The 5,336-nt window shown below is 42.7% G+C and overlaps 1 pseudogene; it reads right to left on the bottom strand.

Moving 5' to 3' along the window:
* Positions 1 to 3,967: 3,967 nt before the first annotated feature.
* LOC105817622 lies at positions 3,968 to 4,438 on the bottom strand (annotated as a pseudogene).
* Positions 4,439 to 5,336: the final 898 nt, after the last annotated feature.

Genomic DNA, 5,336 nt, shown 5'->3' with positions numbered 1-5,336 from the left:
TGGGAGACTGACTCTGCAGGACAGGAGGTGGGATTTTCATCAGGTAATTTGACCCTGAAAGAAGTTATCCCCAGCTATGGTTGATAGCATGTGAAAAGTCCAATCAATGCAGCAAATCTTAGCTGTGCTCCAGTAACTTGGTGCCCTACCCCTCACCTCTTCCACATGCATTTAGTACTAGTCAGGATCTGCAGCTGGAGGGGCCACCCAGGAGCCACAGCGACTCCCAGTGTCCTGCAAAGCTGTGTGGCCTGCCTAGTCCACCACAGACTCCAGGGCTGGAACTTCCCCCCATTAGAGTCTCTAATAGCCAGGAGTCAGCAGAAGATACCACAACCCAACACCAAACCCTTAACTCCTCCCCAGCTAGTTAGGGCTGAAAAAAAGACACTGTTCTCTCTTACTCTAATGTGTGGGCAAGGGCAGGGGCCTGAGGGCCTTCTGTGGGCCTTGCCCTCTCACCACCATTCCCTTTTAGATCAAAAGTCTCATTTTTTTAATCTGTCTTCAGTAAGCTCTCCAACCCTTTATTCTTAAACCCAGAATAGCTCTTTTTCAGTGTTTATTATATGTTACTAAATGGGGGAGGGGAAGTGAAGCAGGTTACAACAGAATATGTATAGTATGCTCCTGTTTTAGTATAAGAAATATTTATTTCTATGCTTATATAAGCACATTTTGATATATATTCTTGAAAAAAAAGACTAGAAGGAAATATGCTAAAATGTTAACAGCTGGGCACAGCGGTGTGCACATGTAATGCTAGCCACTTGGGAGTCTGAGGCAGGAGGATCACTTGAGTCCAGGAGTTCAGGACCAGTTGGGACAACATAGCCAGACCCTGCCCCCTCCCGAAAAAAAAGGAAAGAAAGAAAAGAATGAGATTATAGGTAGTTTCATGTTCTTTGTATTTTTCTATTCTATATGATTTTTAAATGGGTATATATTAATTTTGTAACAAGGGGCAAATCCCCCAACATCCCTTTTTATTCAAAAATAGAAAAGAGTTTCCACTTCCAGTATGTAAGAATAATCTGTTACAAGAGCAAACTCTCTGCATATAGATAACTACAAACTTTGTGAAAAATATAAAAAGAAAAAAAGAAAGAAAGCTGGAGATTCTGGAGAATGAGAGGGGGGAAAAAAACAGGCAGATTTTGGGTGGGAGCTGAAAGTGGGAAGGAAGGACTGGCATGAGCTGAGTTTCCCTTTCTGCAGCTTTGGTCTAAGTGCAGAGACTGCTGTTGCAGCATCGCACAGGACAACTAAAATTCTAATAGAAAATCTGCCATCATTCTGGCCTGAAGATTCAGATGACAGAATCCAGAATAACTACAGTCACTGGGACTACGGTGGGGGAATCCTAGAAAGGAGAGAGGCAGAACAGGAAAGCCCCACATCCTGTGCATAAATTCTGCCAAGGTCTTTGGCTGACCCCTTTGCCCTTGAACCATGCACGCTGGGGCAGACTCAAATCTCCTTACAGCTAAGGCTAAAAGATTTGAACTGATAATTGAGCTGATGCCTACCATAGGTGAGACAGAGTTTGCAGTGTGAGAGTAAACAAGTTAGTTCCTTGCTAAAAACAAACAAAAAAATCAACACTTTTTGGAAGCATGTACTAGAATCCAGAGTCTCCACAAGCTAGCAATTACTATGTCCAACATACAATCAGAAATTACTTGACATACCAAAAAAATAAATAAATAAAAAAGGAAAATAGCCTCAACATTTTGAAAAGACAATCAGCTGAGTTCAACTATGAGATGACCTAGATATTGGAATTATCAGATAAGGTCTTTAAAGTAGTTATAGTAACCATGGTCAATGAGATAAAGAACAATATGCCTGTAATGTAAGAGAAAAAGAAGGAAATCCCAAGAGAGGAAATAGGAATAAAAAATTAACCAAATTATAGAACTGAAAAATATAGAATCGGGGCAGACGGGGGAACAACATTGAATGAACTTAACAGCAGAATGGAAAAGATAAAGAAAAGAGACAGAGAATGTAAAGATAAATCAATAGAAATTCTCCAATCTGAACAAGAGGGAGAACAAGATTGGAAAAACTAAAATGAACAGAGCTCAAGGCTCTGTGGGACAGTATCAAAAGATCTAACACACAGGTAATTGTCCTAGGAGAGATCAGAGCAGGAAAAAAAATTAAATAGTTGCCATAAACTTCCAAAAATTTGGTGAACCCCAAACAGAATAAATATGGAAAAAAATATGCCTGATACATTATAACCAAATGGATGAAAACCAAAGATAAAAAGTAAATCTTGCAAGTAGCTGGAGAAACAAAATATTATACACAGGGGAATAATGATTCAAATGATCATGGTCTTCTTGTCAGAAACCATCCCAAGCTTCCCAGCATGACATCATGCCTAAAATAACCACCCTAGATGGCCACTGATTTACCTTCTTGCACTGGGATTACTGCTAATATTATGGAGTCTTTGTTCTGTTTTGGTCTATTTTTTAATATATTCATTATTCTTTTTTTTTTTTGGTTGAGACAGAGTCTCGCTCTGTTGCCCGGGCTAGAGTGCCGTGGCGTCAGCCTAGCTCACAGCAGCCTCAAACTCCTGGGCTCAAGGGATCCTTCTGCCTCAGCCTCCTGGGTAGCTGGGACTACAGGCAAGTGCCACCATGCCTGGCTAATTTTTTCTATTTTTAGTTGTCCGGCTAATTTCTTTCTATTTTTAGCAGAGACAGGGTTTCACTCTTGTCAGGGTGGTCTTGAACTCCTGAGCTCAAACGATGATCTTCCTGCCTTGGCCTCCCAGAGTGCTAGGATTACAGGCGTGAGCCACCGCGCCTGGCCTGTGTTTTGGTTTTTTACCTGAAGCTAGGAAGTGGCCGTGCCACCAAAACTCCTCAGATTCCCATGGGGAAATACCACTTTAGTGGGTTAAGTGATTCCCCCCAAATATATCTCTAGGTCCTAAACCCCAGAATCTGTGAATGTGACATTATTTGGTAAAAGGATCTTTGCAGATGTAATTAAGCTGAGGATGTTGAGATGAGATCATCCTAGGGCCCTAAATCCAATAACAGGTGGTGCTCTTATAAGACACAGGCAGAAGGAGATTTGGGACACAGACACAAAGAGGAGAAGGCCATGTGGAGGCAGAGATTGGATTCACACAGCCCCAAGACAAAGAATGCCTGAAGCCACCAGAAGCAGAAAAAGGCAAGAAAGGTGTGATGATTAATTTTGTGTCAACTTGGCTGAGCCACAGGGTGCCCAGATATTTGTTCATTATTCCGCTTGTTTCTCTGAGTGTGGACTTTGAGTGAAACAGACTGTCCCCCATAATGGGTGGGTTCATCCTGTCAGTTAAAGGCCTGAATAGAAAAAAAAATGGCCTCCCTGAACCAGAGGGAATTCTTTGGCAGACTGCCTTTGGTCTTTTTCTGCATTATCGTCTCTTCCTGGTTTTACTACAGTCTACTTTCAGACTAGAACTAAAACATCACCTTTTCTGGATCTGTAGCCTGCTGGCCCACCCTACACATTTTGGACTTTCCAGCCTCCGTAATTGTGTGAGCCAATTTTTTTTTTAAAGTTAAAAGACGTATTGGCCAGGCGCGGTGGCTCACACCTGTAATCCTAGCTCTCTGGGAGGCTGAGGCAGGCGGATTGTTTGAGCTCAGGGGTTCAAAACCAGCCTGAGCAAGAGCGAGACTTCCTCTCTACTAAAAATAGAAAGAAATTAATCGGACAACTAAAAATATATAGAAAAAATTAGCCGGGCATGGTGGCACATGCCTGTAGTCCCAGCTACTCGGGAGGCTGAGGCAGGAGGATCGCTTGAGCCCAGGAGTTTGAGGTTGCTGTGAGCTAGGCTGACGCCACGGAACTCTAGCCTGGGCAACACAGTGAGACTCTGTCTCAAAAAAAAAAAAAAAAAAGGTTAAAAGATGTATATATTTAGAATTAGCCAGTTGGACTCGGTTTAGATGATCTCAATTTTGTTGGCAACATCCAAAGCATCGTAGTCAGGAGCCAGTCAAACATATGCCTTCTTCTCTCCACCAGGCCTGATCAGGGTGTTGACCTTGGCCACATCAATGTCATAGAGCTTCTTCACAGCCTATTTGATCTGGTGTTTGTTGGCTTTGATATCCACAATGAACATAAGTGTGTTGTCTTCCATCTTCTTCATGGCAGACTCAGGGGTCAAGGGAAACTTGATGATGGCATAGTGGTCAAGCTTGTTTCTCCTGGGGGCACTCTTCCAAGGATATTTGGACTGCCTCCGGAGCCACAGTGTCTTTGGCCACCAGACGGTAGGTGATGTATGGATCTTCTTTTTTTTTTTGCAGCTGTAGATGCCTTTTAGTACTGCCTTCTTGGCCTTCAAAGCCTTTGCTTTGGCTTCGGCTTTGGGAGGGGCAGGAGCTTCCTTCTTCACCTTCGGTGCCATCTTGTGAAAGTCAATTCTTAATAATAAATCTCTCTCTCTCTCTCCAGCTCTCTCTCTGTCTCTCAGTATATACATATATACAAACATACACATGTATCAAACATACACATGTATACATGTATGCATTAACGCCATTAGTTCTGTGTCTCTGGAAACCCCCAACTATACAGAAGGATTTTTCCTTACAGGCTTCCAGGAGGAGATGGCCCTGCAGACATCTTAATTTCAGACTCCTGACCTCCAGAACTGTGATAACATTCATTTCCATTATTTTAAGCTATCCAGTTTGTGGTAATTTCTTAGGCATCCTAAGAAAACTAATACAGCCATCATGACCTCTGACTTTTCAAGGACCTAGGCCAGATGGCTTTTGGAAACTTTTCAGAAGCATGGACCTCCCTGAGTATTTTTAAGCCCAACATTATCAGTCAGGGACATGTTTAGGAGTTAAGGCAGCACAGTTACATGGAAAGACCCACACAGATCTGGATTCAAATTCTGGTTCTGGCACTTACCAGCTGGGTGGACTCAAGAACCTTACTTAACCTCTTCGAAGCTATTTCCTCATTTAAGCAATGAGGAAACCTCCTATCTTTCTGGGGTCCTATGAGCAATAGAGCAAATGTAGGTAAAGTGCATGGCCCATAGTAGTGATGATAAACGGTGTCTCTTTTTTTTCTTTTTCTTTTTTTTTTTTTTTTGAGACAGAGTCTCACTCTCTTGCCTGGGGCGAGTGCTGCGGCGTCAGCCTAGCTCACAGCAACCTCAAACTCCTGGGCTCAAGCGATCCTCCTGCCTCAGCCTCCCGAGTAGCTGGGACTACAGGCACGCGCCACCATGCCTGGCTCATTTTTTTTCTATTTTTAGTTGTTTGGCCAATTTCTTTCTATTTTTAGTA

The sequence above is a fragment of the Propithecus coquereli genome, unplaced genomic scaffold, assembly GCF_000956105.1.
Source record: "Propithecus coquereli isolate 6110/MARCELLA unplaced genomic scaffold, Pcoq_1.0 Scaffold42, whole genome shotgun sequence".
NCBI classification, from domain to species: Eukaryota; Metazoa; Chordata; class Mammalia; order Primates; family Indriidae; genus Propithecus; species Propithecus coquereli.
This window is presented reverse-complemented; position numbering and strand designations above follow the sequence as displayed.